This window comes from Giraffa tippelskirchi, chromosome 13, assembly GCF_054371585.1.
Source record: "Giraffa tippelskirchi isolate mGirTip1 chromosome 13, T2T-mGirTip1v1.2.pri, whole genome shotgun sequence".
In the NCBI taxonomy this organism is placed as follows: Eukaryota; Metazoa; Chordata; class Mammalia; order Artiodactyla; family Giraffidae; genus Giraffa; species Giraffa tippelskirchi.
The window spans coordinates 95284199-95298138 of NC_137287.1; the positions used below are offsets into that span (position 1 = coordinate 95284199).

The window sequence follows — 13940 nt, forward strand, 5'->3', positions numbered from 1 at the left end:
TTCTAAGTGCTGGGCCCAGGACTATGTTCTTACGGAGCCCTCAGCTGCTCTGAAGGTAGCTATCACCACAGTCACTGTAGAGGAAGGGACATGCAGCCCGGCTGACACCTGTCCCAGCCAACACGTGGCATGTGGCTTTTCTCGTTCACCAACCATTCACCCCGCAGCCTGGGTTTCTCTGGGCTTTAATTTTCTCCTCATCAGAGGGGCACACACCACACCACACAGGTAACTAAGCACCCGACTTTTAATCCCAGTCCTCACTCTTCATGGAACATGCTCTTTGCTGGCCAGGCAGAAGGCGATCGGTTGTGTGCTCTTTCTTCCCTTCCCCTGAACCCCCAAGGCCAACCAATGCTCTCTGCACAGGGGTGCTACCCCCACAGGGTTGTTCCGCCCTGCTCCTCTCAGAGGCCATCTCCAGCTGAGCTTTCCAAGAAAGTCCTCTTCCCCTTGTAGCCAGGGTTGGGAGACTCCTCTCATTTCTACACTAAAAGTCCCTAGGGGCAGAACTTGCGGAAGCACAGAGCTGGGGCTGGAGAGCTGGGGCTGGAAGGAAGGGCCTCTGGATGTCTGGGCAGCTGGCAAAGCTGGCTAGGCCTCGGACCCCTGGGGAGAGACCAACAAACCTGGTGTGGCTTCCAGCCCCAGGTGTGGAGTGGAAGGAAGACCACTCAAGGCCACCAGGCATTTTCTCACCAAGCAGCTGACATCCTTTTCTCTTGCCGCTCACCCACCAGGACCCACACAAGCTCCTCTGAACAGGAGATGACAAAACTACAAAGCACTCCTTTTCAAATCACATATGGCTTCTTTGACCCCATCAAATAACTTTATTCACACAAACGTCCTTTAATTTACAAAGCCTCAGTCATTCATACACATTAGGGGGATCCACAGTGTTCAAGGAACTTAAATATAATGTATCATACCAACCCAAGTAAACCAAGTACAAAAAATATTCATATATAAAGTTGTTCACACGTAGGTCCTAGATTACCAGCTTCTGTGCAAAAAAAAGAAAATAAAGAAAATAGATTAACTAGTCTTTGAAACTAATCTTGTGCCTGGGTTAAAACCTCCCTCGCACCCAAGCTGGCCCCACATGAATGTAAATCACTTCAACGTCCTCCCCTGCTCTGATGGAAAGAGGCACCTGGAGAACAAAGACTTCTTTAAAATGTCCCTAAATGGACTCCCTTCCTCCTGTAGCCTCTCAGGGAAAAAGATGCAGGGGTCTCCTTCCTGTTAACCCCCAGTCTTAGGGACTCCAGGAGCCACTGGCAGCGGACTCAACCCTCGACTATGCGTGCTGACATTAGCCAACCTCATGACACGTCCTGGTGCTCCACTCCCAATGCCTTCTCTCCAGACAGGAGGCCTGGCCATCGAAGCCTGGCAGGGCAGGAACAGAAATGGCCCACACTGTCCCAAAGGCTGAGCCTCAGCCCCAAGCCAGGGGTCTGGAGCCTGGAGCCTGGAGCAGCACAAGTCAGCTCTTCTCAGGTCACCAGGTCTTGGAGACTCCAGTGGCTGGGCCCCCTGCCCAGGCCCAGGATGGGGAAGGGGCAAGAACCTAAGAGCCCCACTTAGAGGCAGAGCCAAGACAGGCAGGGAGAGGTCGGCACAGAGGAGCAAAGGTGGGCACGCACTTGGTGGGCAGGGCTGGGAGCCTGGGCGGCAGGAGCAGAGAGTTAGGGGATGGAGGCGTGAGCCTACCTCTCCAAGCTTCCTAAAGATACCCTGAGGCTGAAACCCAGATATCCATCCAAGTTAGATCTGTCTTCTAAAAAGGTAAACAGCAACAGCAGAAAAAGAAAGAAGATTCCCACAATGTCTGCTCTTTTCCTTTTTTTTAGAAAAAGACTCAAGCAAAAAAAAAAAAATCTTATTGCTCCAAACACTGGTTTTCTAGGAAATAACTGATATGTTAAGGAGAGAGATCTTGGAGGAAGGGAATGAGAGGCGGGGAATGAAGGCTGTGAGGAAGGTGGCAAGTGGTCTTAGCACCGCAGGGGCAGGGGCAGAGGGGTTGTGGGGCCTGTGCCCCAGTCCTGTCCCCTTGCCTTCATTCGCTCTGGGGTCACCACTGGCAGTGCCACAAAGGAAGCCAAGAGCCGTACAGAGTCAAATCTCCACCCAGCAGTGGGCACGTTTCTCCTCCAGCTGTAAACAGGGTATTTCTTAAGTAAACATTGAATACACTCCCTCAGAAAGGCAGCCATGGGGGCACGAATCACAGCGGGTTAGGGGAACGAACTCCGCTCTTGACCCAGTACCTCTGGATGAGAGGAGGCTAAGGTCCGCGACCTTAGTCCCCGTGACCAGGAGGGGGTCAGATGGAGCTGGCCTTGAAGGCCTAGAAGAAAGAGACGTGCATCCTCCTGGCTACAGGGAAGAGGCGGGGACCTGCTGGGGAGGAGGGCAGAGCGCACACCTGTCTGCAGCACAGCCCTGTCCTCAGCAAAACTGCTAGTGGTGCCCTGTGGTGGGTGGGGACACATGACTGGCTACAGCTCTGAGGAAAGGATGGGGAGGTCAGGGGGAAGCCATCCTCCCGCGTGGCTATCTCTATGTGGGAGTGAGTTTAAGTGACAGATGGACATGGATAGGGATACAGAAGCCACGTACTAAGCCAGACGGTCTGGGGAGGGGGAGGGCAATGGAATAAGGCACTATGATCTGTCTTGTTGATTCCTCTCACTGAGGGAGAATGAAACTCAGATCCTCCCTCCAAAGACTCTCCTTTCCACAGATCCCAGGAGAATAACTGACTGTTCTTTTAAGGGCTGGAAATTTCTAGAACTTGCACAGGACTAACAAATTGGTGGTGCTGAGATGATGTGCCCCAGGGCAGCTGCCAGGCCTGAGACCCAGGTGAAAAGGCAGGAAGAGACAAGGTGGCTGACCCCAGCAGGAAGAGATGCCAAGTGGCTGAGGGACAGGCAGCTACCCAGGCAGAGCCAGCCTTGACTTCAGGCTGCCTTCCACTGGCTGCTGGGCGCCCGAGGCAGACGAAGTGGAGAGCAGGGGAGGGGGAGACAGGCACTTGGGGCTAACAAGCTGGGCCTCAGGAGCTAGGGAAGGAGGTCCTGCCACCAAGCGAGGATGGGCTGGGAGTCCTGCAAGACAAAGGTATGTGGACGCTGCTACCTGACCGAGGCCACCCACCTCACCCAAAAGGTATGGTCACCTGAGACCTTACTCAGAGCTAAGACACCTAGGGAGGGCGGAAGGGAAAGATAAGCAAAAGGTAAATATCCTGTTAGACTTGAACCCTCACTAGGATTTCAGAGTGTGGGCTGTGGCCAGGGAGAGGTGGGGGTGCCAAGTCCAGGGACTGCTTCCCCATGTGCTTGCAGACAGACAGCTGCCCCCAAGGGAGGGCAGGGAGGTGGGGCGGAGAAGGGGCACCAACTGCAATTAGGGGCTGCGCTCTTTCAGCTGCAGCTCAGCATATACCCAGGTCGTCTGAGAAGTCAGAGTAGAGCAGAGACAAGCGATGACAAAGGATTTCAGCTGAGGGAGGGGAGTGAGGGGCCTGGTCACCACCTGCCGCCTTGCGGGATCCTGCTAACCACAGCCAGCCATCTGCCCAGGAGGAGGAAGAAGCCTTGAGAAAAGGCGGAAAGAATGTGAGCAAACATACTGCTGAGTTTGCAAATCTGGGCTGATACTGTGCTGGTCTCTTCCAAACTCCCAGGGTGGAAGGACTGTGGCTCTGGGGGGAAGCCCCCTCTTGGTCACACACCAACTTAAATGCCCTCTGACATCTCCCCCTATCCATTCTATGCTGGTTGAGAGAAAACAACAACAAAGATAAACATAACAGAAGAATTCCTTTTCCCTTCCTTGCCTTGCTGTTCTGGGGTGAGAAGCCTGTGGAGCAGCTGAAGGGGCTTCCGGATACGGGGCAAGAACAGCTCTCCTCCTGGCAAGGGGAGATGACACACCTCTTCAAAAGCGCAAGAGGGACGCTGCGAGAGCGTCGATGGAGAGCGGAAGAAAGGTCATACAGACAGACCCTGGAGGTGGGGTCGGGAGTCATGGCCACCAAGCCCACAGGCACCTGATGGCTGTGGTCCACCCACTCAGCCAGGTCCATCCTTTCCCATCAGATACATTTACACTGAGGGTGGGCACCTAACAGTAAGTCTCTGCGGGGAGGGAGATGACACTTGGCATTGTCACCATATATGACAGCACAGGGCCTGGCTCACAGGGCACACGCTGCACTGTGAGGAGATAACAGCCAGTTTAGGACATCCTGTTCTTATGGCAATGGTCACAACTGGGTCTCAGGTTGCTCTGACACCCTGGACATCTGGCCGGCACATCTGGGAAGATGATGATCCAGGAGGCAGGAGGTGGTGGGTGCTGACTTCACAGAAGTGACAGATGCCCGCTGAAGACCCTGCTGTATCCTAGGCAGAGGTTTGGCACAACATTTTTTTCCCGGGGAATCATCGTCTGGGAGGAAGATCACTAACAGAAAGGTAGGCTTGTAGAGCTGGGGTGGGCTGGTCGCTCAATTACCGGGGAGTAAGAGATGGTCACCTTCTGGCCCTCCCCCGTCAGAACCCCTGGTTATGAAGGGCAGTAGAGGGAAAGGATTCCCTCTGTAAGTCCTGGTGTGACTCTGGGTTTCCAACCGCTTAAAGAAGACAAACTCCAAACAGGGATCTTCTTTCTCCAGTTCTCCTGGCCAAGCTCTGTCTTCCCCTTCTAGGTGGTTCTTGGCCTCTCATCATCTCCAAGGCCCAAGGGCCAGCCAGGAGCAGCCCACCAGGGAGTCCAGCAGTTCCCGCACCTGGTGGGGAGGTGGCACAGAGGCCTTCTGTCCTCATGCCCCTGATCCAGGAGAGGTCCCCAAATTCTCCATGGAGGGGGAGGCCTTCTCTGGGGAAGTGAGGTGTTATAAGCAGAACTAAGAGATGGCTAAAAAAAAAGAAGACAGGGAAAATAAAGGACAAAAACAAAATAGCTCCCTAACCCCTTATAAAAATTAAAAATGAAATTTATACATATGCTTTGTCCATGTTGAGTTTCTTTAAAGAAAGTGGTGCCTGTCCACAGCATAACTTCCTGCTCTTCTGAAGTCTTACTCCTTTAAATTAAAAAAAAAGGGAGGGGGACAAAAAATAAAAAATAAAGCAAAAGTAAGAGGGGGGGAAAACCCAAACGAAAGCTTCACATTGCTGGAGACCCGGCTGTCAGGAGATCACCAACCGGCCAAGCCACCACCTGTGCCCTCTGCTGAATTCTGTGCGAGACATGATGAGACTGTGGGTCCCGAGGGTCAACCTGAAAGACAGAAGGCAGGGAGAGTGGACGTGGGTCAGTGGGTGTGGGTGCCTCCAAGCTCCAGATGCCTCCCTAGGTGCCAGCACCCAATCCAGATGAATTCAGGAGCTGTGCAGGGGCGGCGGGAGTTGGTTTCACCCTTGGGAGTGAATCCAGCCTCACTACAGCCACCAGGTCCCGGACACGCTATCCCCACCTTTCCAGATCAACTGCGATGCAGGCTAAGCATCACACGTCAGGTCACCTCACTGCCTGAGAGGCAGGCTCCGGCTGGAAACCCACATGTGAGGCCCTGGCTACAGATTTGAGTCCCTCTCTCCTGGCTTCCCCACCCTGTCCAGAGAAGATGACCAGGATCCTAGTCATCCGTTCTCGAGCCGTGGCAGCCAGAGTGCCCTCATCCCCCCCACCTCCCTTCCCTCTGTGACTAATCAGGCTGCCCTGAGCGTTCACAGCAACCCTCTCATCCCATTTGAGAGACAAGAAAAGGGAGGCTCAGGGCTCTGAGAACCTGCACTAGGCTACCCGCCCAGGTCATGAGGAAGGCCAGAGTCCCACAGGCAGCGGCTTACAACAGTGCCTAGCTGTACTGTTACTAGCAATCTGGGAATGGCAAGACTAGTGGCCTATGCTTCAGGAGCCTGTTCTAGTGGAGGCCTAGAATACAGCAACCTGCAGAGATTATCTCTGGGCGGTCCCCACCCTGCCCAGCCCTACTTTCCCAGTCTGAGCCTGAACAGAGCTGCATAGCCTAAGCCTGGCAGGCGGGCCACCCAGGTCAGTAGTGTTCCGTTGCAAGCCATGGTCTCATCAGTTTCCAAATGCCCATCTGAATGACTGAATCAGACCAGCCTTACCCAGGGTGCTTGAATCCTCCACTGGCTTCAAGGCTCTGCGAGTTGCTGCTGTCTGACAACACGGTGTGCCGTCCCAGCCCCACCTCCTCCCCCCATTACCTGACATCTGCACACTCAGAGCACACTGTAATCCTCAGGTCCCGGGGAGATGCCTGGCTAGTCCTCACTGGAGGCAGCAGGATATGGTGATATTGGACAATTTACTTCTCCAGGTCAGCCTTCCTTTCCTCTTCTGTGAAATGGGGGCTCTTTTTTGAGGTTTGAGTGGAATTAACAACGTGAAGTACCTGGCCTACGGCAGGACCCAACTCCTTGACGAGCCCATCCTCTCCCAGCCATTTGTCCCCAACCAGAAATTACGAATGTGTCAGGCTTAAGAGGCCACAGTCCTCAGCCACTGAGCCATCGTAACTGCTTCCAGCCGGATGAACCAAGGCAAGGACACACACTCCACTGGAAGAGTATGACAAAGTCTTCTAGAAAGCAATTTGGCAACGTTTTCAGAGCCTCAAATGTATTTAGACCCTAAAATTCCACTTCTGGAAATTTAGTTTAACTGAATATACTAAATATGAAAAAGACTTTATGAATAAAGATGTCTGCAGAAGCAGTATTTAAACTGAAGCAATAACCGCAAATCCCAAAATGAGAGATTGAAGCAAACGATCCATCTACTCAATGATATATTACAGAGGAAATGAGAAAACTGTGTGGCATTCTGAACAAAAAGTGTGGCAGAAGCATTTCCATGGGTTAATTGGGAAAAAAAAGGCTATGAAGTTCTGTGACATACAGTATGATCATTAAGTATGTAAAAAACAGAAACCTCCAAGTATAAGAAATCTAGCAAGAAAATACATCAAAATGTACTTGTCATGGGTGGATTTTCCTCTTCCTCCTCTCTCCCTCTGTATTTTTAACATTGAGTACACATCACATTGTCACACTGTACTTTTTAATGGGAAAAACCATGTCCTTTGATGAATAAGAAAGGTCCCTGGGAAATGTACCTAGAGTAGCGAGGGATCTCAGAGCCCAGACCCAGGCTCTCCTCTGGGCTCCTCCACACACAGTGGGTGGTGGAGAATCTTCCACATCTTCATATGAGAGACTAGACTGTGTGACCCTTCCTCCACTGCACAGGGGAGGTGTGACCTGGGGGTCCCTGTGTGGAGCCAAGTGAGAATGGATGATGAAGGCACTGCAGAAGTATCTGATCTGGGAAGGAGAAGCTGGGACCTCTTAGCCCCAGCCCTGTTTTCCGCTGCTTCTGTTGCCCTGCCTATTAATCCCCCTCCACAAACCTCCCCTGGTGGGTCCTGTATGCCAGTTTTTGACTTGGAAAAATACAGTCATCATAAGCACATGCGGGGATGGTCCTGCAGCCACCCCGATTCTAGCTTCATTCAGCAGGCCTAGTGCCTTCTCCCTGTTGCTTCCAGTGGATGAAGCGGAGCAACCAGAAGATGGGGGGAAGGAAGGCTTGGGGGGAACCTCACCATCTAAGACATTAAGTCCTTGTGAGATACAAGCAAGGCCCAGGAAGTGGTATGGCCATGCTGAGATAATCTTTGGAATCAGTGATGTCCTTTTCAACACTGCTTTCCTCCCTCCCCTGGCTGGACCCAAGCTGAGGACAACCTCAAATGGATGATCATCAGTCACAACAGGAAGGTGACCCATGGCAGCTGAAAAGCAGTGCCGGCAGGGAAATCCAGAAGCCAGAAGTCTCTTTTACATAATAAACTAGCAGAATAGAGTGTGCCTGAAGAAGGTCAAACCATGTGCCCAGCATTTTGAGAGTGCCGGAGACACCAGCGTACTGACTGCTGTAACCACTGGGTCCCTTGCCAGGACACGGCTGACATTTCCCACAGGCTCCTCCATACTCCCTCCAGCTTTGGCACTGGCTCTCCTGGTAGGACGTCTCAGGACAATACACAGGTCTGCCTGCTTCTGCCCAGTGGGCAGGGACAAGAGAAATACGGCCCTTTTTCCACAGAGAGAATGCTGGCTTTGCATTCTTCTCCATCTCCCATGAGAGAAGGTACACCTTCCCCCGGGAGCCCATGGCCACAACCTCCCTGGAAGAGAGCAAGGGTGGGGGTGGGGGTGAGGGAGGGGTTTCCTGCAGCCTTGAGCAGGAAGGGCTCAGACCACATGGTTTGAGGTAAAGCATCAGCAGGCCCTCCCAGAACAATGAATGGTTTGGGCCCCGGCCCAGTGGGCCCTCAGCATTCCTCCTAGCAGGTGCCACACCTCTGCTCCCTGACTGCCTGGGCTGCAGCCTGACTGCCTAATTCTCGGCTTCAGTCACAGCTTGCCTTGTCCGTTTCACCTGGAACACTGACTTCTGACCACAGTAGAGCCCTCCAAGTAGGCAAAGCCATCCCTCTGAGCACAGTGAAAACTGGTGACGTGGTTGGACTGCAGGTGAGGTGCCATCGGCAGTGCACTCCCGTCTCCCACCTGCCCGATGAGCTCACCTGTGAGGAGTTAACAAGGGAACAGACCCGGAGATGGAGCCACTTGCCCCAAGCAGAGCAGCAGGACCAGCGCTCAGCCCCTCTTCTCCAGCCTCACAGCCCAGAGCCTTTCTACTACGAGCCTCCGTTTAGTGCTTCCGGAGCCGGCTCCGTCAGTGGCTCTAACAGTCCGCATTTGAGATGTCTCCTGGGGGGAAGGTGCCCAGGAAGGTGATGGCAATTTCTCCCCTTTTTTATGTTAGCTCTAGAACTAAGTTCCCTCAGCACATTCGACTTCCTTATTTCTCTATAATGATCGTAACGCAATTAGTTGGTCAGCAATGACTACGTACCAGGCGTGTTCTACGACATATAAATAAATGTAGGCCACTTTCACAGGTAACAACTTAGTAAGGCTGTCAACCCTCTTACACTGCTTTCCACTCACTGGACACACATGTTTTACCTCTATTGTCTCCTCTCACTCAACCACCATGCTAGGTAGGAGCTGTTGTGGCCCCAGTTTCAGAGACAAGGAAATGAAAGTTCATAGAGAAGATCTGCATGGCTAATAAGTGGCGGAGAAAAGGGCTGAACCTAGGTCGTCTCACTCCAAAGCTCCTGCTTTTATTACATGTAAAAGCCCTCCCTAGAGAGACAAGAAGAGCTTAAGTAGAGTTTAAAACCCATTTAATCCCTTCACCTATAAACAGATTCACTCAGAAAAGGCTTGTGGCAGGCTTGGCTGAAGTACCTCTGCATGAGTCTGGGGTCCAGAGCACAAAGGGGATGTGCTGCCAACCAGGCAGTGAGCAGCCTTCTGGCAGGTTTCTCTGCCAGCCAAGCAGTTGTCTGGTCTGTCCAAGGAACCAAACTGCTCCCATTAAGGCCATCAGCAGGCTGGAGAACAAAAACTGGGGAAAGCAGAGGTGGGAGCAGGCAGCCTTGGGGCTGGGGACAGAATGGGCTCACACAGCCAACTCCCTCCCCTAGTCCTCAGCTCACAGACTGGGAACAGCCGGGTGAATAGATGATTACCCTTTATCCTAAAGGTATGGCCTTCCTACTTGGGTCAAAATGTCATCCCTTTGATGAAATGATAATGACAAGTAAATGGGAGTGGTTTAAAAAGTTGTCTTCCATCTCCTACCTCCACTTCTCAGCTTTTAAACTCTACTGTCCTTCAAAACGTGTAAGTCTGGCAATCACAGGATTGAAAACTATCTGGGAGCCACAGCTACACTAGAACTCGGCATTTTTACCTTAGCCATTCACATTATCCAAACCTCTTTTTCCCTCCTAACAAATGGGGAAGCTATTTGCCCTCTGGGGTCAGCTGTGAGGGGTGAGGATTCCCAGCAGTGGGGCATGGAGGGAGCTCTCTACCTTATTAGTTATCTTTCTGGTTCTTAGGGTGTCACACACTGAACTCTCTATAACTCATCTGGAGTCAAAGCTTAATTTGGGAACTTGCTATGTTTTCAAAACGGAGATTTAAGAACAAAGGCAGGCAGGGTGGTGGTGGAGGGGGGAGGGTAGCTTTCCACGCCTTTGCCCCAAGGGCAGCCAGATGGTGGCAAAGGTATCCTCAATACCTTTCAACCTGCTCAGGCCTAAAGGTGGATTTTTGAAAATCCACCTTTCAGGGACCTAGAAATCTGAAACACAAGAGTCCTTGCTCTGTGCTGCTAAGGTGAGCGGGGAACACTGAGCCATAGTCCTCACAATACTCTACTCTACAGACACATCTATCCATGAAAAAGGCTCTCCCTACAGATGAGGGATTTTTAGTCTCAAGAGGTTACATATCAAGTTGTAAAAGGTTAAATGATTGCTAAAGGGTGGTTGTTATTCAGTTGCTCAGTCATGTCCAACTTTTAGCGACCCCATGGTCAGCAGCACACCAGGCTTCCCTGTCCTTCACCATTCCCAGAGTTTGATCAAACTCATGTCCATCGAGTCAGTGATGCCATCCAACCATCTCATCCTCTGTTGTCCCCATCTTCTCCTGCCTTCAGTCTTTCCCAGCATCAGGGTCTTTTCCAATGAGTTAGCTCTTCCATCAGGTGGCCAAAGTGTTGGAGCTTCAGCTTCAGCATCAGTCCTTACAATGAATATTCAGAATCGATTTCCTTTAGGGTTGACTGGTTTGATCTTCTTCCTGTCTAAGGGACTCTCAAGAGTCTTCTCCAGCACCACAGTTCGAAGGCATCAATTCTTCAGTGCTCAGTCTTTATTAATGGCCAGCTCTCATACCTGCACATGACTCCTGGAAAATCATAGCTTTGACTATATGGACCTTTGTAGGCAAAGTAATGTCTCTGCTTTTTACTATGCTGTCTAGGTTTGTCATTGCATGTTTTCCAAGGAACAAGTGTCTTTTAACTTCATGGCTGCAGTCACTGTCCACAGTGATTCTGGAGCCCAAGAAAATAAAGTCTGTCACTGCTTCCATTTTTTTCCCCATCTATTTGCCATGAAGTGATGGGACTGGATGCTGTGATCTTCATTTTTTGAATGTTGAGTTTTAACCCAGCTTTTTCACTCTCCTTTTCCACTTTCATCAAGAGGCTCTTTAGTTTCTCTTCGCTTTCTGCCACAAGGGTGGTGTCATCTGCATATCTAAGGTTATTGATATTTCTTCTGGCAATCTTGATTCCAGTTTGTGCTTCATCCAGTCCAGTATTTCACATGCTGTACTCTGCATATAAGTTAATAAGCAGGGTGACAGTATATAGCTTTGACATACTCCTTTTCCATTTTTGAACCAGTGTGGTGTTCCACGTCCAGTCCTAATTGTTTTTTCTTGACCTGCATACAGGCTTCACAGGAGGCAGGTAAGGTGGTCTGGTATTCCCACCTTCTTAAGAATTTTTCACAGTTTGTTGTAATCTACATAGTCAAAGGCTTTAATGTAGTCAATGAAGCAGAAGTAGATGTTTTCCTGGAATTCTTTAGCTTTTTCTATGATCCAGCAAATGTTGGCAATTTGATCTCTGGTTCCTCTGCCTTTTCTAAATCCATCTGCAAGTTCTCGGTTCACATACTGTTGAAGCCTAGCTTGAAGGATTTTGAGCAGTACTTTTCTAGCACATGAAGCGAGTGCAATTGTGCAGTAGTTTGAGCATTCTTTGGCATTGCCCTTCTTTGGATTGGAAAGAAAGCTGACCTTTTCCAGTCCTGTGGCCACTGCTGAGTTTTCCAAAACTTGCTGGCATATTGAGTGCAGCACTTTAACAAAATCACCTTTCAGGATTTGAAATAAAATCCAAAAAGATGCAAAGGGTTGACTGGGATTCAAATTGAAACTCTGGTTCTCTGTATTCCTCTCTGCCGCTCACGTATTTATCAGAAAATAGTCACCAGACTGGCATACTCAAATCATGGTGTCATTGAGTGGGAAGCCAAGAATTTACCCTTTACCTAAGCTCTCCCAACATCCTACCTAGTGGTCTTAGCACTGAAGTTAATGATGCTTGTGAAAAAACTAGACATCATGCAAGGCCTGATATGAAAAGTTTCCTTTTGTTCAGGCAAAGGATCATGTAGGAATTATCCCCATTTTATGGATGAGCACATCAAGGCTCAGGTTATTCATTTCCAGCATATCATTCGGGGGAAGCTCAGAGGCAAGGTAATCTCAGGGTCACAGAGGGCTAGCCTCCATTCTAAGCAGGATTAGCTTCAAAATGAGTCATTTTCACTTGTTTTACATATACTAGACAGCTGGCTTTTCATTAAAGATATCAACATGCCAGCCCTGGCCGGGGAAGGGGGGAATGGGGGGGCTGTCAGCGGCTCTGGGACTACTGTCTAATCTGTCAGCGGGACTGAGGCCAGGGAGCCAAGCTTTCTGGCGTATCATTTCTCTAAGTCTCGGCTAAGCCAACAGTGGTGCTCAGCGTAGGGCAAAACCAGGGACGACTGTGCTGTGGACACCTTATGAGGTGTCCTATCGCACAGCATATGAGGTCCTATCGTCAGGGTAAAAGAAAACGAAGCACAGACACTACAAATGGGATAACGGTGTCTCCAGGTATCCAGAAGGGGCACGGTGTCAAGGAAAGGAAAAGTTCAGAGAGCACTGAAGCTTACCCAGCAGGAGCTTCACAGCAGGTTTAGATGACCTAGAAGGCCTTGGTGCTGTCCTCTGTGGTCTCTGAGTCCTGACCAGGGGACCAAAACAAGGCAGAAGCCCAGGATCAGGTCCTCAGTGTGGCAGGAGTACCATTCAAAGAGCACAGGTTACAGAATGGCACAGTCAGTGTTCTGTCAAGGGCCTGGGTTTTAGAGTAGAAAGATCTAAAGTTTACACCCCAGCTCAGCCAAGTCTCAGTTTTCTCAACTTACAATGTGGAAACATCTATTTTGCAGGTGTGAAGCCAGGTGATGGGCTCAGTGAGACACACAGGAGATAACTAATCAAGCTTCAAAGACATCCCCCAAACCAACATCTCTCATCCACTCAGGCAAAAACTCCAGACAAGACGAAGTGGCCTCGTGTCAGTCTTCTCTGGAGGTGACAGTGTCCATCCTGCTTTGAGGATCCATCTTCCTTTGGGCCTCAAGAACTGCGAGTCTGGTTGCACCGCTCCCTTCCCTGCCCCTTGCTGTCAGCTCAGATGGTGCACGCCTCCTCCAGGAAGCATCCCCAGGGGCCCAGCCACCTCAGGGACTCTTCTCTGTTCTCTGGTGAGCAGGCACAGGATGACCAGAGACCACCCCACTAACCACGCTGCACATATTCTCATCACCCCCTAACAACAAGCTTCCTGGGGGACAGGGACAGTCTCGTGCTTCCCTGGAGCCTCTCAGGTGGCCAAGGGCAGAAGGAGCTGGAATACTATGTGACTGATAGGAACTGGGAGTTAGCACATGGCAATAAAAAATTAATTTACGAACTTCATGGAATCATTCATTCAGCACGACAGGAGTTTAACATAAAAATACGGCTATGAAACCCCTGCCTTCGGTTGAGTTCTAACCAAACATCCAACAAGCCAGGTGCAAAGACAGATGCTCACCCCACCCCAGGAGGCTGGCCACCTCTCCAGTCTCCAGTGGCTGCAAAGGGACAAGCTGGGGTTTTGCTGGTGCTGTTTTTCTCCTACGCTACACTGTGCTCCCCCAGCCCTGTACCCCCACACCCTCAGAGCCAAGTGAGAGAAATGGGCACATGGGGAGGAAGGGTTTTCCTGACACAACAGCCTATCAGTAACAGAACCAGGAGGCTCCTCCACGACTACCCCTCTTACTGACTTCCTCACAGAACGCCGGCCCTCATGGGGAAGAAGACAGCCCGCGGTCTGCAAAC

General features: G+C 50.8%; 1 protein-coding gene and 1 long non-coding RNA gene across 3 annotated transcripts in view; one reads left to right on the forward strand and one right to left on the reverse strand.

Moving 5' to 3' along the window:
• Nucleotides 1-813: 813 nt before the first annotated feature.
• STK35 (serine/threonine kinase 35) overlaps nt 814-13940 on the reverse strand; it is a 43004-nt gene continuing 29877 nt past the window's right edge. For both annotated transcript variants that reach the window (XM_081560947.1, XM_081560948.1), the window contains one exon: nt 814-5304. The gene's annotated coding sequence lies outside the window, so the exon portion shown is untranslated. The remainder of the gene's footprint in view (nt 5305-13940) is intronic.
• Nucleotides 4270-13527, forward strand: LOC145533477 (uncharacterized). Its single transcript, XR_014074109.1, has 2 exons — nt 4270-4496; nt 13001-13527. It is a non-coding gene; the product is annotated as an uncharacterized LOC145533477 (long non-coding RNA).